The sequence below is a fragment of the Cnephaeus nilssonii genome (assembly GCF_951640355.1).
Source record: "Cnephaeus nilssonii genome assembly, chromosome: 18".
In the NCBI taxonomy this organism is placed as follows: Eukaryota; Metazoa; Chordata; class Mammalia; order Chiroptera; family Vespertilionidae; genus Cnephaeus; species Cnephaeus nilssonii.
The window spans coordinates 3,495,604-3,517,105 of NC_137089.1; the positions used below are offsets into that span (position 1 = coordinate 3,495,604).

The 21,502-nt window shown below is 59.0% G+C and overlaps 1 protein-coding gene across 3 annotated transcripts in view; it reads left to right on the plus strand.

Annotated features, from left to right (window-relative positions):
• Window positions 1-542: 542 nt before the first annotated feature.
• ST3GAL1 (ST3 beta-galactoside alpha-2,3-sialyltransferase 1) overlaps window positions 543-21,502 on the plus strand; it is a 56,000-nt gene continuing 35,040 nt past the window's right edge. The window contains exons 1-2 of one of the 3 annotated variants that reach the window (XM_079796547.1): window positions 543-867; window positions 17,796-17,949. The gene's annotated coding sequence lies outside the window, so the exon portion shown is untranslated. Of the gene's footprint in view, window positions 868-9,806; window positions 10,299-17,795; window positions 17,950-21,502 lie in introns of those variants that run through there. The other 2 variants (XM_079796549.1, XM_079796548.1) reach the window with 2 other exon arrangements.

The window sequence follows — 21,502 nt, forward strand, 5'->3', positions numbered from 1 at the left end:
GGCCTCACCCGCGCCCCAGCCCAGCCTCGCTCCTCCCCTTCCCCTCTCTCAGTCCCACCTCGAGTCGCCCACTTCCTAGAACAAGTCGGCGACTCTGCACAGTCGCCAGCAGGGGGACCGGCCCCTTGAAGCTACCGTGCACCCCACTGGGGCTCTTCGGGGCACCGCACGTCCTCGCGGTGGGCGCCCGCAGCCTCCACCCCGGGCTGACCCCGCGAGGCGCCCCCTCGGGGCCACCGGGACGCCCTGCCCTCGCCTTGCCATCCACCGGCGGCGGCCTAAGCGCGAGGGGTCGCGGAGCTGCGCCCTCCCGGAGCGGCGCCTCGGTCCCCGCGCCGCCTCCAGCGCCTCCCGGGCCCGGCCTCGGCCCAGCCGGCGGCGGTCCACGTGGCTGCGGAGCCCTACATTCGGCTGCAGGGAGCCCCGAGAGAGGGGGAAGCCTAGCCGAGCGCGGGGAGGCGGGGGGCGCGGGGAGGGGCCGCGCGGGCGCGGGGGCGGGCGCTGGGCGGAGGAAGGGGAGGGCCCCGCAGCCCCGGCGCCCGCCCCGCGCTGCCGCCCAGGCTCCCGGTCGCGGCCGCCCGGCCTGCCCCTCCCGCTCCACCCGGGGGAAGGTGTTCCCGGGACCGCTCCCAGCCTCTCCCCGCCTCCAGGCCCCAGCCTCCGCCGGCGGAGCTCCACTATGCCAGACAGTTTCGACACTTTGCAGAGACAAAGACCAGAGGCAGGAGGAAGAGGAGGGAGAGGAGGGAGAGGAGCAGAGAGCCGAGGCACGGGCGATGTGAGCGGGGACAGGGGCGCGTGTCTGGGACGCCCTCCGAAGCCCCGGCGCCCCGAAGCCGCGGGAGTTCCTGCGCGTCCCCAGCCGCGGTGAGTGCGCGCGCCGGGCCGACCGCCGCCGGGGCGCGGGGCTGCGGCCGCGGAGTTGGGGCTCGGGCAGTTCCGCGTGTGTTCTCCGGGGTGATCGCCCCGACCCGGGGGCAGAAGTGGCGGGGAGGGGCCTCGGAGGGTGTGACCGTGGAAGTGGGATCGAAGACCCCAGACGCCGGGGAGAAGACCCACGTAGGGCCACCGTGCCCGCGCCCCGGCGCCACCGGGACCTTGGGGATCGGGTCGGGGGTTCGGGGAGGAGGCTGGGGCGAGGGATCTCCAGCTTCTCCTGGGAGAGCGAGCGGGGAGCTTATGCCAGGTCCCGGGCAGCGGTCCCTGGGGTGGCCCCCGTGACACTGCACGGGGAGCCGGGCTGGAATCTCCCCTCTGCGGCTGCGGGAGGACCGAGCGGCCAGCGGGGCGCGCGGGTGGGAGGACTCCCCGCCAGCCGAGGGCTCTTGCCCGGGCGCTTTCCCGTGGAGCTGGGGTCGCGGAGGCCGGCGGTCGCGGGACGGTCTCCGGATCCAGCCCCCCCCCCCCCCCAAGCCGCTGCGAGCAGGCGCAGATCCGGGAGGCGGCCCCGGCCCTCGTGGAGGGGGACGCGGGCGGCCCGCGTTTCTGGGGGTACGGTGGAGAAGTTGGCGTCAGGGGCCGGGCAGCTGGACGTGGCGCGGGGGGGCGGGCAGTGAGGGACTGGGGTGGGCGAAGCCGAGCTTGGCAGGGGTGGCGCTGGTGCAACTGGAGACTCCGAGCCCGCCCTCGCCCCGTTAGGCGCCGCAGCGGCCGCGAAATCATCGGACAAAAGTTAACAACTTGTCGGAGTCTCCGGGGCGAGCCGCGCGGGGCCGGGGCAGCTCCTGGGCAGAGCCCGAGGGGGCGGGGAACCCCGACACCGGGGCAGATCGCCCGGATGGGGTTTCAGTTAGATTCCGAACTGGGACGGTGGCGCAACTTTCCGCTCCTTTTACTCAGCGTGAGTGCCTGTGAGCTTGACCTTGAGAGAGGAAACGCCGCCAAACTCGAGGTGGGGGTTGAGACTGCGCCGGGCTTGGCACCGGTCTCCCCCAGCCAGCGGGCCTCAGTCTAACGCCGGGGCCTGGCCTCTGGGAAGGGTGGGTGGATGGGTCGCCTCGGTTCTGTTTCTTGTCTGGAGCCCTTGGGTCTCTCCTCCTTCCTGCCAGAGAGCCCCTGCCAGGAGCCACCACGCGGCAGGCTTGGTGGGGGCGCTCTGCCCGGGACACGTGGGCCCAGAAGTGCAAGAGCCGCGGCTGGGGGGGGGGGGGGAGTCACTGCTTCCCCCTGGCTCGGTGTGTCCAGCCGAGGGGGAGACGGCGTTGACCCTGAGGGCAGCGACCGCTTCCCCAGGTCTCCGCATGCATCAGACACCCCTCTGGCCTCCACCTCCGGGGACCCCTCGCCCTTTCGGTCTCACCCTCCTTGTCTGTAGGCGCCCAAGGGCACCAGGTGTCTGACCGGACCCGGGTTCAGCAACCTCGGTGCTGGAGATCGGGCTAGGAGAGGATTCAGAGCCAAGACGCCACCTCGAAGAGCACTTACTTAGGAAATCGCAGAGGTGGCAGTAATCTGGGAAGAAATGGGCGGAGGATAGAAGCTACAGAGGCCAAAGCAGGGCCCTAGGAGTTTGGGAGTGGGGAGCGGGATGGTCATGTGCCTGGGGGTGTGTGTGTGGGGACGGGGAATGGGAAGGGACAGGGGCCCAGAGGAGGCAGCGCTCCAGGAGCCGAGTCCTCTGTCCTGAGGGCTGTAAGGATGGAGGTTTTTAGGAGCGGTCGTAGGCAAACTGCGGCTCGCGAGCCACATGCGGCTCTTTGGCCCCTTGAGTGTGGCTCTTCCACAAAATACCACGGCCCGGGCGAGTCTATGTTGAAGAAGTGGCGTTAGAAGAAGTTTACGTTTAAAAAATGCGGCTCTCCAAAGAAATTTCAATCGTACTGTTGATATTTGGCTCTGCTGACTAATGAGTTTGCCGACCCCTGCAGGGGGAGATCTGCAGTTTCCCAGGTGTGGCCTTTCAGGGTCCGGGTCCCCACTGATTGACCTGGGCGCTCCAGGGCAGGCTCCTTATCCCCTGCAGCTGGTCCTGACGTCAGCCCTGGGGTCACTGGGCTGGCTTGGCTGCTGGTCTGGGCCTGGAGCTGAAATACTTCCGAGGCCTAGATGTTATCTCTCGCGCATGACCAGCAATTTGCTAGGGGGGAAAGGTCACCCTGGGGTCCAGATTTCACCCTACCATCGTCCTTCGCAAGGCACCTGGGGGGAAGGGTGCTTTCTGTCCTGGTGGCCCGATGGCCCCTGGCCCATCGGCCCTGCCCTGCTCCTGTGTGCCTAACTGCCTACCACGCTTTCGGGCCGCCGTGCCCGTGGACTGTGCCGCGATGGTTCCCCCAGGGACACAGCGAGCGCCCGCCCTCGCTCTGCTGCCGTGTGCCGCGCTGGGGGGCTGGTTCTCTCCCGCAGGGGAGATGAGATAAACCAGGGTCGTCACCAACCCGCAGGGCACGTAGTAGGTGCAAAGGCTGTTCCCAAGGCCTCTGCGTGGGGAGGCGCTTGGCAGGGGCCTGGGCACGCCTTCCTCCGCCCTCTTTGAACTGCCGGGCACACATGAATCTCCCTGGGCAAGCCCTTTCGGCTTCGCACGTGCCGTGAGCACCTACTACATGTTGGGCTCTCAGCCGGGCCATTCCTAGAAGCTGCTGGCAGAACCTCGGGGTTGGTTTTCTTTCCCCAGAGCTGCAGGCGAGAGCCCGGAGGTTCCGAAAGGCAAGGTGCACTGCCCCCTGCTGGCTGCTGTGGGAACTGGCGCTTGGCTCTGAGGTGGAGAAGGGGGGCCCAGCAGCAGGGTGCTGGGGGTCATCCAGGGGCCTCCCGTCACCTTCTCTCCCTGCCCCCAGACACCATGCACGGCCCCGCTATTTTCTGAAGCCTGTGGTTGGCTAAAACAACGGACCCTCGTTCACCATTCCCTGCCCCCTGCCTCTGCCCAGACCTGGGTGTAAAGTTCGGGGCTCACCTCGCCTCCCATTCTCTCTCATTCTCTGACTTTGGGCTTGAGACTTGTCAACATAAAACAACAACAACAACAACAACAAAAAACAAACTAAAAACAAACATTGAAATCTGTAAAGACTTTTTGTGAGTTTATTTGGGTCAAACTGTCGACATATGCCGGGAAGCAGAACCTCAATGAATAGAGATAATGCTCCAGAGAATGGCGGGTTACATCTGTATTTATACATTGCCATCAAAGAAAAGGGGCGTAGGTGGGTTACATGAAATTCGTTGGTGACGGATTAAGGAGGTGGGATAAAGCAAAGCGGTGGGAAACCCCTGGGATTGGATAAAAAGTAAAATGATGGACACATACTTAGGTGGGTGCAGGAACGATGAACATGATAATGAAGGAATTTGTGGCCTCTGTCCTGGCGCCTACCACATTTGGTTGTGCCCCAGGGGCTCCAGAAAAAGGGAAGTTACAAGTTACCCGGACATTTCAAGGGTATGTTATCATATATGCAAAAAGACAGATAGGCTCAGTTAAAGGTTGACCTTGTCAGTGAAGATACTGGCCTAGAATGTAACTGCCCCCATAACTGAGTTTAGTTAAAGTTTAATTTCAGACCATCCTTTGTGGTTACTTTAGGTCTCTGAGTTTGCAAGACCGCCATGCAGGCCTCCCCTGAGCTGTCAGGTCAGCATGTGGCCCCTTTCATCCACAGACTTAATGTCTCAGTTTCCATATCTGTAAGATGGGATCCTTACTACTTCCTCACAGAAGCATGTTATATGTAACTGTGTGAGTGTGTATGTGCATATCTATAATAATAAAAGCATAATATGCTAATTAGACCAGATGTCCTTCCGGACGACCTTCCAGATGAAGCCGGGCCTGTGAGGGAAGCCCAGGTCCCGGGTGCTGGAGGGAAGCCAGCCGGTGCCGGCAGCCGGGGGAAGGAAGGCCTACTCTTGCACGAATTCCGTGCACCGGGCCTCTAGTCTATGCATATGGAGGAAAGGAATGCCGTCATGCAGCTTTTGGTTGAATAAATAAATGACAGGATGAGTAAGGGTCCTCTTCCCTGGCCTTTGAACCATCTCACAAGCCTGAAACAGCTGTGCTGGCCTGCTAGACCTGCATTTGCTGTCCAGGTTTTACCATGTGAGGGTGGGGGGGGAAGGGTCCAAGGCCAGGGCCTGGGCGAGCAGCATCTGCCCCCTCACTGCTGGCAGCCTCGGCACCCGGAGCACTGGCTGAGAGGACAGGAAGGCGCCAGAGATGGCTTCGGGTTCCTAGGGGCTGTGGGTCCTGCTCCGAGCAGCTCTGCACCAGCGGGGGACGCTCACTTCCCAGCAGCCTCCTTGCTGACTGACCTCAGGGCTGTGTCCCCGCTTCGAGGCACGGGGTGGGGACTCTCCTGGCTAGTCTCCTCAGCACCCTCCTGAAGTTGGGGCTCCATAGAGTTGGCCGGTGGGAACCTTTGGTCCCCTAGGGAGGGTGGGGTGGCAGTGAGGGGTCCTGGAGCCTAGGGGTGTGGGGGGCTTTGTGCCAGGTAGGCCTCTCTCTACTTTCCACCAAGCAGCCCCCCCCCCCCCCCCCGGGGCCTCTCTAAGTCGCCTGGTCAGTAAATCTCGCTTGAACCCTTTGCTGGTGGCAGCTGCCGACGTAAAGGAGTTCTATTTGGACCGGCTTTTGCCTTGTGAGTTCTAACCCTGACCCTCTCCCCAGGCCCCTCCCACGCTGTAAAGGCGCCGGGAAAGCGGGAAATAAAATCCACTGGTCATCTTGACCTTACGCTGCTTCCCAGCGAGTCCCGCTGCATGTATGTACACGCGTGGGGCAGGCCAGCGGAAGAGCCGGCCCGGGCACTGGGTGCACAGAACCCGAGGATCCAAGCGCGCTCTCCTGCTCTGATCTGAGCACAGGACCCAGCCTTGGGCCCCAGCGAGCCCCGAGGCTCTATTCCCGGGGCCAGGACTTTGAACTCGGCACCCCAGCTGTTCCAGGCTCTGGGTCTCAGGTTCACGCTGCACAGCGAGAGGCTTGGAGTTCTGCCGAAGTCGCCCCGGGCCAGTAAAGCCATCCTTTGTGAAGACAGCTCCGCCCCATTCGCTTTTGCAGCCAGCTCCATCCTCAGGACCCTCGGGGATCCCTGGCATCGCGGGCAGCCGGGCAGCCGTGGCCCCTGTGCCCACCCGCCTCCCCTCCCACGCCCCGAGCACCCGGCTTCGTCATCCTCCCGCAGTCCTCAGTCTGGATATTGCGAGATAGAATCCTGGCCGAAACCTGCCATTGGAGGTGACGTTTGTGGGGACTCCCGAAGGGTACCGAAGGCCCAGAGGAACCTGGGCCCCATCACTCCCTCCCCAGAGGAGACTGAGGGAGGGATGGGCGAGGGGAGCCAGGAGAGCCGGTCGAAGCCCCTGGAAGAGATACACAGCCCCTCCTCAGCCTGGCAGGGAGGGGCCGGGAGGATAAACGGCCACCTTGCTCTGTCCTGCCTGCCCCCAGGGTCCCTGTGCCACCAAGAGCTGAGCCCACCCGTGGTGGTGGTGGTGGTGTGGGGGGGGGGGGACAGAGGCCGGAGAGATGCTCCCTGCCCAGGGCCATGCAGCTGGAGACTCACGCTCACCCTTGTGTGCGCTGCCGCCCTTCGTGAGGGTGAGATATTAGTAAGATGCTGCGTTTTCTTCATGAAATGAAGAATAGCAGAGGTTCAAAGGTTATCACTCAGGGCCCAGGGATGGACTTGCTTGCCTTTTGTGCATCTTGGTTCCTCGTCTGTCACGAGAGGATGCGGTTGGTGTGAAAAACAAGCCAGAGCCCCGGGCACGTGTCCGTGTTCGTTCCCGAGAGCGTTGGTGGAGGGCCGGCGTGGCCTGTTCGCCTATTCACTACTCAAACAGGACGATTTGGATATTTTTATGTTAAAAGTTGTTTCCTTCCCAAAACCATCTGAGAATGTTGGAACCATTCCTTCTGACTGTGTGTGTGTGTGTGTGTGTGTGTGTGTGTGTGTGTACCTTTTTCTCCTCTTTCAAACACATAAGAGCTTTCTAGCCAGGTCTGATTCTGGAGCCGTGGAGAGCATGTAAAATACAAGTTAAAGCTCACCTACAGCAATTCTGGGAAAAGAAAAAGAACATGAGTTCCAAATTGTTTGGCAGAATTAAGAGAGGACTTTGGGAAGGTTCATGTGTGGTGGATAAGGAAATACTTTCTCTGAATTTCCCCAGATGCCTGTAAGAAAATCCAGCCCAACTAGCTATCATTGTACTAGATTTTGCTACATGGAAAAAAAAAAGAAAAAGAAAGAAATCCATTTGGATCCACATTGAACGAGCAGCCGGAACTGGCTAAAACCCCCCTTCATGCATATTTACTTAGCCAAGGGCTCTTGAGAAAAACCGACCAGAAAAAAACGGAACCAAAGCAAACCTGGCTGCTTCCCTCGCCGACAGGGTGGACCGGCTCCAGGAGAGCGTGTCACGCTCAGAGAGCCTGAAACAGCTCCGCAGGAGAGACGAAAATCCATGTAATTCAGGGCATTTACCTTTGCAGAAATGAAAGGCTCGGTGACAAGAAAAGAAAAGGAAACACACACACACACACACACACACACACACACACACACACACACACACCCCTCTTTTCTGGAAGACTCCGCCGGAGCCCAGAATGAACGCCCTGCCATGGCTTGGCCAGGCTGTGCAGACCTGCTGTTTCCCTCCCCGCCGTGGACCCTCGCGGTAAGGACCGCAGAGACCTCCCCGGGGTCTGGGAGCGCAGACACCTCTGGAACGGGGCCCTCTGCGTTCGCTGGCAGCCCTTGGCGGCTGCAGCCTGACCCTCTTCCGCCCTCAGGTCAGTTCTTTCCCTGCGACCTGGGAGGAGGCTCCTGCTGGTGGTGCAGGTGAAGGGACTCAGCCCAGGTCACCCCACCTCTTTCTCCACCCGGATCTTCGGTGCGCCACAGTGCCTCAACTGCTCCTCTTTCCGAATCCCGTTGTGCAGACGTGAAAACGGAGACGCTGAGCTAAGCCGCTGGCCCAAGGTCACCAAACTGCAGAGTGGCAGAGCCACACGATTCCTAACGGCGCCTTTTGTGCCCGAAGCCTGAGACCTCAGGCCCCACGCGGTGTAGCTCCCAGGATCATCCTGTGTCTAGATCTGGGGAGTGGGGGGTGGGGGGAGCCTGAAGGGCGGAGCAGCCCCCCTCAGAGTTGCAAATGTGAAACAGCACAGTGGGCGTCTGCCCCAAGCCAGCCCAGCCCAGCCCAGGACGTGCGCCAGCCCGTCCCATGGGCACAGCAGGGGGACCCAAGTTCTGGACCAGCCCCTTGGGAAGGAGGTCCTGATGCCTCTACACACACAGTTTCCCAACTGCTCTACCGGCAGCCGCATCCCCAGGGCTCCGCGTCCTCCCAGAGGCTGCGCATCCGAGCCTTTCCCCCCACTCACCATCGGGGCCCAGGTGGGTGGGTTTATTTACCCGCCATAACCTGCTGGGTTTTCAGACGCCCACGTCCCGCCTTGCATGGCTGATGGCAATTGCTGATTTCTTGGCGTCTATGGAGTGGGGACAGCCCCAAGGTGCCCGGGGTTCAGGCAGGGCTGGGAGTCTGCCAGGGGGTCGGTCGGAGGCAGCACCCTGCGCAGCAAGGTGGTCATGGGACACGAACATCCCACCCAGCTCCCTAGACGGTGCCCCTGGAGCACCTGCGCCGAGAAGAAGAAGGACTAGGGAGTTGCCATTGCAACATTAGCGGGTCCCTTTCAACAACGAACATCTTCACCACTGAGAGGGAGATTTGTTGTTCTTCTCGCTCCCGGAAAACGCTGTTAATCCTACACCTGGTGGGGAGTCGGATGACTCAAGACCATTGTTGGGGAGACATGTTAGCTGCCACGAGCAAGAACGCCTTTGCGGGGTGTATTCCGGGCGGTGTCGAAAGCACCGTCTTCATATTAGACTTCAGGCGCTGGGCAGAGAAAAGGAAATTAAAGCGAAAGGAGCCGGTGAGAAGGCAGCGAGGTGGCACGCTCCCACCTCATAGAAATGTCAAGTGAGAGCCACGCCTTTCTCAGTGGTTTGAAGAATGGGTTCTAAGACGAGGCCTCCTGTTGCTGCTCGGTCTCCGCCGACGGCAGGGAGCAGAGGGAGCAGAGCCAGCATGCTCCGTGTGCCGCAGGACGGGACCCGGTAAACCGACGGACGTGTGATGACCAGCATCCAAACGGGCAGGAGAGAGGGGCTGGACCTTGGGGGCAGCTTTGAATACGGGACCTGCCCCTGGGACCGGGGGAAAGACCGTTCTCCGGCCCTGAGCCACGGTGTCGTCCCTAAGCGGTCCCCATTCCTGGAGGGGGCGGGAGGGGGGTGTGTGAGAGTCGATTGAATAACAAACCACCGAGGTTGCACACTCCGGAGAGCGAGAGACAAGAAGGAATCGGGCAGCCCTCGTGTGTGCAAGGAGGCTTAGCAGTGCCCTTGTCCAACCTCCGCTACACGAAGGCTTCAGTGGTTCATCTCCGAGTCGCTCATTGATGCACTCCATAAAAGCACTGGCTCTGCTGCTTCCTGGCTGTGTGACCTGGAGGGAGTGACTCAACCTCTCTGTGCCTCCATTTCCTCGGAGCAAGTTCCGGTTGGTTTTAGTGGATTCTGGCATCTCCGTGTGCTTTTTTTTCCTTTTTTAAAATCTCTCCTGAGCCCTGGCTGGTTTGGCTCAGTGGATAGAGTGTCGGCCTGAGGACTGAAGGGTCCCGGGTTCCATTCCGGTCAAGGGCACATGCCCAGGTTTTGGGCTCCATCCCCAGTGGGGGGCGTGCGCACGGCAGCCGATCCATGGTTCTCTCTTGTCGTCGTTGGTGTTTCTATCGCTCTCTTTCCCTCTCCCTTCCTCTCTGAAACCAATACAAATATATTAAATAAATAAATAAATAAGTCTCTGCTGAGTTTCTGCCCGGGAAATACCACGTATGGGTCCTTCTGGACCCGTTTATTAACCTCCTAAAGGCTCTAGGACGTCATGGTTAGAGGTGTTTGGACAGGGAAGCGCACCGAGGCTCATTGAAGTTGGCCCCTTGACCTAAGGTCCCCCAGGTTGGGAGAGGCTGAGTTGGGGGGCTGTGGCGCACCCCCTCCCTCCATGTCCCCACGTGCCCCTCTGACACACCCACAAGGCGGAGGTTTCTGGTCTCCCCGCCTGCGTTAACCGGACCCCTGCCCACCGCCCTCCCACTTCCTCCCTTTGTTCTGAGGCCAGAGGAGAGGCCAGAGGCACGAAGGCCCCCTGCCGAGCCATGTGTCAGAGGGCTATCAATGGGGCCATCCCGGCCCCGGGGTCACGTTCACCGTTCACCGGGACAGACTGCAGGACACCAGCCGCCCCTCTGGGCCAAGCTTTCCGTGGTTAGTAGACGTTTTCTCCCCCCCCTCCCCCGCTCCCTCCCCTTCCTTCCCTTCCCCCCTTCTTTCTTTCCTCTGATCTTTCTTCAAAAGCGCAGTTATGCCTCCCTAACGAGGCTGTGGTGGCCTAGAAAACAAACACATTTCACAATCCCTCCCGAATCCCAGAGAGGAGCCCAGTTCTGGGTGGACACGGAGAACAGTGCTCATCAGGCCCCAGGAGCCCGCTCAGCACCAGCATCCCCTCCTCCCTCCTCGGAGAGCAAACCCAGCCTGGCCAGCAGGGAGGCCGGCCCCGGGGGCGCCTCCTGTCAGGGGGCTTGGGGCTGGGAGCCCGTGGGAGCCAGAGCCAGAGCCAGAGGGAGAGCAGGGGATCCGATGAGCTGTGGGGTCTGGGGCACAAGCCTGCCCATCCTCCCAGGTGGGAGATGGAGCTAAATGACGTGGGAGAGGGTGGGGGACACCCCGGGCCCAGCTGGGGGCTGGACGGGATCTGCTCACAGCAGCTGAGGGTGGGGAGAGCCGGTGCCCGGTGCCCGGGGATGGATCCCCTGGAGGAGCCCGCAGACCGAGCCGCGTATGTGACAGAGGAAGGAGTAAAAGGAAAAGGTCGAGGCCCCCCTCAGTGGGTCCTACGTGACCTGCGTTCTTTCAGTAATAAGGCGTGATCACGGGTTTTTCCTGGGAGAGGGAAGAGACTGAGTGAGACCCACGTTTTAGGAAAACCCGCCGGCCGCCATCCATAGGCAGGCAGCCCGGGTGGGAACTGTGGGGCGTCCCGTCTGGAGTGTTGGCTCCAGTGTAAGAACTGGTGGCTTCGTCTCTCTGGGGTTGTGGGACGGATTATATTTGGGGACTGAGAAGCTAGAGATTGGAAACCAGTTGGAGATGCCCATCCTGGGCCCTGAGGGCACTGGGGAGCCACGGCTGACCACAGGGAGCCCAGTCACGGAGGCCCACGCCGCCCCTCCCATCAGGAATCTGTGGGATTGAGGTGGGCAGGACCACCTTTAGAGCCCGGCCCGTCTGGGTGGCGACGAGAAAACCTGGGTTCGCCATGGCCCTGGCTTTGCCGATTTCTAACTGTGTGGCCTTGGGCAAGTGGCGTTATCTTTAGAGCCTCTGTCTCCACATCCGTGAAATGGCCGTGGGACGGCCACCCTCCAGGGCCTGCTGTGCAGGGGGAATGAAATGGTGCACCCGGAATGCTGAGCAGGGCGCGGGCCTTGTGGTCTGAGCTGCTCCGTGGTGGCCGTTGTTAATAATAATACCGCCCCTCGCCAAGCAGCCGGGCCTCAGCAGTGAGCACCCATTCTCGGGGGCCCGGCGTGCTGACCGCTTTCCGAGAGGGAGGGCGCACGCCCGAGAACAGCTTGTGCCGCCTGACGAACACCCGCTTCCTGCCCAGGCTCCGCGCCGGTTCGTGTTCAGCCCCGGCGGGGCGGGCTTCCTCAGCCCGGGCCCCACGGCCGGAGGCACGGCCTCCCCGGGGCGGGGCGGCTCCACTCTGCTTCCTTTCGCCCTCGGCGCCCGCGTTCCCCATTCCCTGCGGCGGTCAGGAGCCTGGCACCCCAGCCACGCCCGACTTTTCCGTCCGCTCCTGCCCTGCCCTGTCCCCTTCGGGTCCCTGGCCCCTTGGCTGACGAGTCAGGCCAGGCCGTCTCCGTCTTGATCTCATTCTCCACCCTCGTTGTGTTCTGGACAGGAACTGGGGCTCCGAGACCACCCACCTGCTCATTTCCCATCTCCCTCGGGGTCCGGGGAGGCCTGGTTCCTTGCTTGTGTTCCCTCCCCACACGGGGCTGCTGGAGGGGGGGTGGGGCAAGCCCAGGAGTGAACTGCTGTCCCCACGGGGCAGGGCACAGGCTGGCTCAGGGCGGGGAGGGCTGGGGACATGCGGATGTTACCCCCGCCCGGCAGCGGAGTCCACCTCTCGGGCTCCCCTCTGCACTGTGACCTTGAGCGAGTTCCTTAATCTCTCCAAGCCTCCATTCATGCACCTGCAAAATGATGCAGATGGTAATACACACCCCACAGGCCCGCGGTGCGGATCAGCTGGAGTTTTGAGTACAAACAGTTAGAAACGGCGTCCGCTCCTACTTCGTGCCACTACTAGTAGTTTTGCCCGACGATGATTACTGAAGTGACCACATGTTGTTTCTCTATTCACTTCGTTCTCAGTACAGCCTCGCCGAGTACTGAAGCAGCTACAGCTTCTATTTTACCAGCGAGTCCACGGACACTCTGAAAAGCTGTCCCCGCACTCACACAGCCAGACCTGACCGGCCCCCTGGTCGGCAAGGCCCGCAGCGGCCACACAGCGGCCACGCAGTTTGGGAACGTGACATGCCCGCAGGCCTCCGAGGAGAGATGCCTGTAATTTAAAGTGCAGCAGTGTGATTCAGCTGCACAATTATTCAGATGATCCGTGTTCGCCCGGAGGGAAAAGGCGGTGATTTATGAAGCGGCCTGGCTGGCGCGAGGGAGAGCTTTATTGCTAGACCCTGCTCCATCCGAGGAATACACGAGGTCGGAGAAGGAACTCTCTTGTGCGTTACATTGCAGGGCAGAAGCGGGCGTACATTGCACGAGGGGCCGGGCATGGCGGGGGCTCGGACAGGGGCAGAGAAGGAGTAACTGCGGATGCTGAACAGGAGACGGGAGAGAGGACTGGTGTTTTTGTGCGTGTTGTTTTTTTTTCCTGGAATTTGTCCTCGTCTTCTGTGCACCGGCTGGGCAGTTTCCTTGCCTCCGAGCCTGCGGGTTGGAGCACTGAGCCAGGGGCCACGCCCTGGAGCCCGCCAGCTGTGCGCCCCCTGAGCCCGCCTCTCGGGGCCTCGGTTTCCCCTTGGTGACCTTGGAGAGTCACGGGACCTTTCTGGGCCTCCCTGGAAGTGGGGTTTATGTCTGACTCGTCTTCCTTGGAGGGCTGTGTGTGTAAACACGCTTCATCTGTTCCGAAGAGTTTAGTTCTGATTGGAAGTCCTTGTGGAAGGGTCGGGAAACGGGGGGGAGGGGGGGATACTAAACCTGGGACGTGGCAGGGCGTGGCAGGGTGTGGGCCCTTGGGATAAAGCAAAGGGCGAGGAGAGTCTAAGTAGCTGACGAGACTGCTCCTGGGACCAGCAGGTGAGGTCCTGGGACAGTGACCTTCCCTGTGTGGGGAGCTGAGAGACTGAGGCCGGGATGGGGGCGCACTTGAGGAGTTCACCCTATCTTTAAGAGTCCCAGGGTTTTAAGTTTGCCAGTTGGGGTGATGCAATTGCCAACTATTTTAAATATATATATGTATTTAAAATATTATTTGTATTGATTTCAGAGAGCAAGGGAGAGGGAAAGAGAGATAGAAACACCAATGAGGAGAGAGAATCACTGATTGGCTGCCTCCTGCACACCCTACAGTGGGGATCAAGCCAGCAACCCGGGCATGTGTGTGCCCTGACCGTGTGTCGAACCATGACCTCCTGGATCATAGGTCGATGCACAACCACTGAGCTACGCCGGCTGGGTGCCAGCTATATTTCTAAAAGCCAGGAAGACTAATGGCAGAATTGCTCCTGGTTTATGTTTTGCTCCAAGGTGAGTCTGAGGCTCTAACCAAAGGTCACAGGTGGCCCCCGGTACCAGGCTGTGGACGCTCCGTTGCGAGGCTCTGTGTATAATTTAACTGACAGGTTTCCCCCTGAGGCCTTACGGTGCGTATTGGGCTTTCCTGTTATCATGGTTATCAGCAATGATCAGTTATCATAATCAGTAAGGTGTGGCGCCTGGAGCACTCCGCTACAGGCTCCTGCTAGTGGGAAATCAGCCACATCCTAGTGATACTCAGAGAGTTATCTGCTTCATTCATTCAGGCACTCATTTGTCATTGTCTCCCCTCCCCTTATGGGGTTTTGGGTGGGGAAATCTAGTGATAAGTAGAATACTGCTCCCCTCTGCCCACACTTAAGGCAATCAGACTAGTAGGAGTAATAGATAAAAGGACTGAGGGGATGTCTGACACCTAGTAAATTCTTGGTAAATGAAAGAATGAAGGAATAGAAGGAAGGAAGGAATAGAAGGAATGAAGGAATAGAAGGAAGGAATGAAGAAGGAGAAGAAGAAGAATGAAGTGAGATAAGGAAATGAATAAAGGAAGTTGCACATACCCCAGGTAGCCAGGTCCCTAACCCGGTGGAGCGTGGAAGGCGGGTCTCAGAGAAATCCTCCTGCAGGAGTGACACCTGGATTCTTTTTTTTTTTCCCCATATATTTTTATTGATTTCAGGGAGGAAGGGAGAGGGTGAGAGAGAGAGAAACATCAATGATGAGAGAGAGTCATCCATCGGCTGTCTCCTACACTCCCCCTACTGGGAATTGAGCCCACAACCCGGGCATGTGCCCTTGACCGGAATCGAACCCGGGACCCTTCAGTCCGCAGGCCAACGCTCTATCCACTGAGCCAAACTGGCCAGGGCTGACACATGGATTCTTTTGTTGCGTTGAGCCCAGACCCCCAGGGTGGAGCTGAGCCCCTCAGAGGTGAGCCCTAGTGTGTGGGAACCCCTTTCACATCCCGCGTGGTTCAGGGTTCCGGTTCAGGGTTCGGGTTCTGGAGAAGGCCGCACACAAATGAAAGAGACTAGGAAAGTATGAATTTGGGAATATTGGGGGCCAGGCGGGAGCCCACCTCTAGGGGGAGGGACTACCGCCTTGCCTTGGCCTCGCCATCCCTTTTATTCAGGTTTGGGATACACCCATTGCCCTTTGGCAGGCAATTCCAGGAACAGGCAGATTATCTTATCAATAAGGATTTACATGATTATTTGGTGGGGAAGTTGCCTCAGTTACCATTGTCTCAATTAGACCGGGAGTGGTTGGCTCTGACCTTTCAGAGCTTCAAGGGTGACCAGCCTTCCGGGTTCCTTGTCCACACCTCTCTATGAGTGGGACAATGATGGGTTTCCGGCACCGGCACCGGCACCGGCACCGTTGCCTAAGGGCCAGCCCGGTGCCGAGGGGCGGGCCCCAGGCCCCAGCCTTGTGCTCCTTAAGGGAAGTTTTACTTCACTTGGTTCCATTTAGGAGAGAGGTGGGCTCCCCTCTCAGAGCTGAACCTCGCCCCGAAGAGCCAAGGTGGCCCCCAAAAGCCAAGCTGCCGCCCACGAGCGGAGCCTGCGGCCTGTCCTTTGGGGAACCGTCATGGACTCCCCCTGTGGCAGGAGGTGCGTGGGGTGGTGGGTTGTGGTGAGGGGACACACTCCTGCCCCCACGGGACGGATGCTCTCCGGGAACACGGGGGATCCCGGGAGCGTGCAGGGGCCATGCCTCGCCTTGTCGGAGTGGTCAGCAGAGCTGTCCGTGGGGAGCGCCATGGGTGCTGGAATCACAGACTGAGCAGAAGGCACCGGGGCCAGGGGACAGGGTGAGCCTGTGGAGGGACGAGGAGGTCTGGGTGACAGTTTCTGAGGAGCCTCTGGCTGCTGCTCGGAGCCGGGGCTGGCGTGGGAGGAGGCAGCAATGGCAAGCTAGGTTAGTGAGCCCCCCCCTTCATTCTTCTTTCAAACAGCAGGGGCGGAAAAGAGACCCACCCCCCCAGCTCTCCTTCCCCAGACAAGCAGCCCTAACTGCTCTGCCCCCGCCCCCTGCTGTATGTATCTTCTCTGTAAACACCCGCCCCCACCAGTGAGCCCTAAATAGAATCTGTTTATAGTGAGCACCAGTTGCCTTGAGACAAATCTGGGCTCGGTCTGTAGCCAAGTCCTGTTGGTTTTACTTCTAAAATAGCTCCGAGTCTCTCACTCCCCCGGTTTGCCCGCAGCCCTGCCTGCGTTCCGGCCCTCATCAGCTCTGGGCCATCGCCCACACGGGCTGACCTATCTGACATGCCAGCACCGTACAGGTAACTTGGGGGTTGTATCAGCTAGCTCCCTCTGCGTAACAAAGAGCCCCAGACCTTGGTGCCTTAAACAACAAACCTTTGAGTCTGTGGGCTGACTGGGCATTTCTTCATTTCCTGTAGACCACCATGGGGGCTCAGCTGGGGTGCCTGGGGCCTGTCTGTGTAATTTCTCACCCTCCCGGGGGCGGGGGGCGGGGCTAGCTCAGGTGTGTTAAGGTGACAGAAGCGTGGTTCGTGCCCAGCAGCGAGACAGAGGAAGTTCTGAGCATGAGCACTTTTTAAGCCTTTATTCGGGTCACATTCGTTATTGGCCCAGAGTCCACGGATGGAGAAATCAACTCCGCTGCAAAGGGGTGTGCGTGGGAGGTGTGGTGAGCACGTCGAGGCCTTACCGCCATCTCCCATGCCCGTGGCTAAGATGAGGACCTGGGCCCGGATGAGCAAAGGGGTGTCCCGTTGTGGTGGGTCCTGGACCACTGACTGCCTTTGTCATGCTGGGCAGGTTGACTCGCCTGAGCTCTCCAGGCCGCAGCTGCCCGTTTGTCACCGGGAATGTTCAGTGTGACCGTGGCTGGTTTCCTGAGGGATCGGAGGGGAGAGCCGGGGGCCGCACACGTCTCGGCGTTCGGGCCGCAGTCAGAGCTCAGCTGGGAGTCGGTTCTTACCCCGGAGACCGGCTTCCAAAGCCGCTTTCCCGTCTGACCTCAGCGGGATGGGTGCTAACCCGGATCTCACACCTTTTCACATCTTTTTTTCTTTCTTTGACATTTTAAATATATTTTTTATTGATTCCAGAGAGGATGGGAGAGGGAGAGAGAGATAGAAGCATCCATGATGAGAGAGAATCACTGATCAGCTGCCTCCTGCACGCCCCACACTGGGGATCGAGCCCACAACCCGGGCATGTGCCCTGACCAGGAATCGAACCGTGACCTCCTGGTTCATAGGTCGACGCTCAACCACAGAGCCACGCCAGCTGGGCTTTCACACCTTTCTTTATCCTCGCTCCATGGAGACACTTTCCCAGCCTTTCCTTTTTGCCAAACAGCAGCTCACTGCTACTCTGATGGAGAAGCAGGGTAGAGTATTAACTCCTGTTCAGATTCTGCTTTGACCAAGTCGGTCTTTTTTTCTTCAGTTCTCCCTCATGGCACTCCCAGCCCTGTGACCCAGTGGCCCCCCAGTCTACTTGCCTCTTTTCTTTTTTTATTAGTTTTAGAGAGAGGAAGGGAGAACCATTGATCGGCTGCCTCCTGCACGCCCCACACGGGGGAACGAGTCCACAACCTGGGCATGTGCCCCAACCAGCCATCGAACCGTGGCCTCCAGGTTCATGAGTTGATGCTCAACCACTGAGCCACACCAGCCTCTCCTTGTCTGTTTCCTTCCCCTGGCTGAGCCCTCTGAGGGCCTCGGTTATGATTCACTCCCCGTTCTGCCTGTGGCCCTGGGTCTGTGCGTGGGACAAAGTAGGTGTTTACTTAAGAAATGTTCTGAGGTCTGAAGTGCTGGGCAAGCGGGGAAGTGGGTGAATGCCTGTTTTCCTTGACTCACCTTCAAAAGGCCGTGGGTGCATGGAACGTCCGAGCTCACTTGCACTTTCTCTTCTCTCCGTCCAGCGGGTCCCATCTTCAGACTCAGCATTTCTGACCTGGAAATGCCAACAGGACTCATTGGCGTCGCCAGGGGCGGTGGTGGCCGGACGCTCTGATCCTCGTGGCCAGGACCGTTCCATTGGAAGACCCGAGATGGACAGTCCCTCCACCGACTGAGGTACATGTCAACATTAGAGACGGTCAAACCTGCAGAGAATTCTTGTGAGTTGATTTGAGCCAAACTGAGGACTCTTGCCCAGAAGCAAAACCTCCCCGGATTGCACGCATGCTCGGGAGAACGGCAGTTTTGACGGTAACGTATAACGGCAGTTATACGTTACCGTCAAAAGAGGAGATGGGTGCGGGTTACACAGACTCCACTGGTGATAGGTTAGGGAGGCGGGAGAAAGCAAAGCGGGGAGTTTCTGGGATTGGGTAAACAGTGAAATGATGGACACATGCACCTTTTACTCAGGGGGGTGCGGGAAGCTGACAGTCAGCAATGAGCATGTGAGCATGGTAGCAGGAACAGCGAGGCGGGGTGTGGTCTCTAGAGAGCAGAGCCTGTGCTGTGAGGGGTCTGGAAAAAGGGAAATTTCTTTGTCTTGGCAAAGGCATGTTATCAGGTGTGTTATCCTAGAGGCAAAAGGACAACAGACAGGCCCAGTTAATGTGAAGATGGGCCTTTGGTAGGGTAAATACTGCTCTAGGACCGTGGTCGGCAAACTGCGGCTCGCGAGCCACATGCGGCTCTTTGGCCCCTTGAGTGTGGCTCTTCCACAAAATACCACGGCCTGGGCGGGTCTATTTTGAAGAAGTGGTGTTAGAAGAAGTTTAAGTTTAAAAAATTTGGCTCTCCAAAGAAATTTCAATCGTTGTACTGTTCATATTTGGCTCTGCTGACTAGTGAGTTTGCCGACCACTGTCCTAGGACATGCCTACCCGCCATAAACCGCTTTTAGTTAGAAAGTTGACATTTCAGACCATCCTACGCGGTTCCTTGCAGCCTAGGGGAGTTTGCAAGGCCTCTGAGCAGGCCTCCCTGGAGCTCGTCAGGTTGGGTATGCGGCCCCTTTTCGTGTGTAAATGACTCACGAACCTTCCCTGCAGGGTGAGAGGTGTTATCTCTCTGGTTTCTTCCTTGGATCTTGCTGGGGGGCAGGGAGTGTCCCCTCTGCTGGTCTCTTTGTAAGGTGGCTGTTCTCCTGGGATCTTCCCTAAGGAGGGCATCCCCTCTGCCTCGGGGAGGACGCAGGCCTCTCCTTTCCCTAAAGGGAACGTGCGCGCTCAGGAAAACGGTGAGCTGTGTCCTGCGTGGGGACATCCTCTGTGACAAGAGCCCGCCACCCAGGAGGCCTGAATGCCCCTCGGGTGTGTCCTGCAGGGGGAGTCAGCACACAGCTGGGACGTGGACGATTTTGTAAATAAAGTTTTATTGGCGCCTAGCTACGCTCATCGGTTCAGGCATGTCTGTGGCGCTGTCACATGGCAGTTGCCTCTGAGACCGTGTGGACGCAAAGCCTGGAATGTTCAGTCTGGTCCCGACGGAAGGTGTGTGTGTGTGTGTGAGTGTGTGTGTGTGAGAGTGTGTGTGTATGTGAGTGAGTGTGTGTGTGAGTGTGTGTGTGAGTGTGTGTGTGTGAGAGAGTGTGAGTGAGTGTGTGTGTGAGTGTGTGTGTGTGTGTGTGTGTGTGTGAGAGAGATCTATTCTATATGATTATTGGTGAGGACATCTATCTATCTCCCTCCCTCCCTCCCTATCTATCTATAAAAATGGAATTACTTTTAAAATCTCTGTGGGCAGCCGGCCTGTGGCCTCTGTATGTGAGTCCATGTAGAAACCACGCCTTGGGCCTTGGGATTTACTAGTTTTATATACGCAACTAGGTAGGTACGATGTGCGCGTAAGCCCTTCCTAGTCCCAGGCAGCGGGGTATGTGGGGCCTCCCCTAATGGCCGCAGGGTCCGGGGGCTGGAGAGAGAGGCCAGGGGAGAAGGAAGGAGGAGAGGCAGAGAATGAGCTAACAATGGCCGTCTGGAAGTCCCGGAAGAGTGTGGGATGGTGGGGATGGAAGGTGCAGGGATGGGATGGGGTTTACTTTTGGTGAGCCCCGAACGCAGTAACGATGGCACCTCAGAACGGGGTGAGCACAGGCCCTCTGTCCGGCACAGGCCTGACCTGGAACACGTGTGTGCCCCCATCCTCCAGCCCCCAGCCCCCAGCAGGGGAGATGCAGAATTCGTATTGATGAATGCTGGCTTCGTGCATCAACACAGATTTCTGCGCTCCTTCCATGTGCCAGGCACTGTTCTAGGCAGACAAGACCCAGAGCGTTCACATCCTAGCAAGGAGTGGGGGAGGGGAGAGGCTGAGGGACCAAGTAGACATGAATGTCAGGACTGGGCAGGCGGGGGTGGGGGGACAGCTTAGGTGTGATGGTCCTGGAGGTGTTCCTGGGACTCAGTCCAGTGCTGAAAAGAGATCAACAGTGAGGGGGAGAGGGGTTGTGAGAGGGAGGGGAGGTATGGGGCGGGAGCAGGGGGTGGGGGTGGGTGGGTGGAGAGTTGCTGCTCAAAGGACAGGCGGGATATCTGGCCTCCTCTGGGGTGCCCGGCCCCCTCTGCCTGGAGACCAGGCCTGCCCAGGCCTGTTTTGTCCCCGAACATCCTGTGGGGCTTGCACACTCTCCCTAACACTGGGGCGTTTCCTGCCCCAGTGCCTGCTATCAGCTCGCCCTGAAGCAGACTGGGCATTCCGATGAGATCAGAGGAGGCCTGACAGTTTAGATAGAGTGGGGAGCTGGTGGAATTTCCGCAGCTGATAACCTTTCCGAAAAGGGCCGCAGGGTCGGGAGCAGGGGCGTTTCTATGGAAGAGAGGAGATGGGGAGACAGGGAGACGGCCGTTCAGGATGGTCTTCCTTCTTTCCCACTCACTCACTCACTCACTCACTCATACTCATTCATTCACTCACTCATTCATTCATTCACTCACTCACTCACTCACTCAGCGAACACTCCCAGGTCCCTGGCACCAGGCCACACACTGGAAGTGAAACAGGATAAGACAGAGCTATGTCCTCAAGATGTTCGTCATTCCGTGGGCGAGGCAGACACATGAACGAGGCCGTTGTACGCGCAGACACGGTGCTGGGATCGGTGAGGGCTGTAACTAATGCCCACTTGTTTCTCTTGATAAAATGGGGCCGGTCCCACCTACCTGGGGAGGTGGACCCCCGGTGGTAGAGGGTTCAAGAGAGTGGGCCCCGGAGTGAGCAAGCCTGGCGGGCCTCCCGCCGCCTCTGCAGCCCCCGGAGCTGGGCAGGTATCCGTGGCTGCGTGACTGATCCCCCGTCTGTGAGGAAGGAGGCGATCCGAGCACCCACCTGCCCGGGTTCGTCAGGACTGAATGAGACGATGACTCAAAGAGCTGGGCACGGTGCCTGGCGCATAGTAACTGCTCACTAAATATAGGCATGGCACCACCGGTGGTATTTATAGCTAAGCCGCACTCTGGTGGGACTGGGGTGGGCTGTGAGGGTGGGAACAGGGCGCCCCCAACTGCTAGATTGGGGAACATGTCTGCCTGCGGCAGCGGATTTCAACCTTTTACATCTAATGACACACGTAGACTAATGACTAAAATTCTGCCCCCCCCCCCCGCCACACACACACAACTAGTTAATTAATTAATTTAAAAATTTATAAAAAGGAATTAAAAAATTCTGCCAC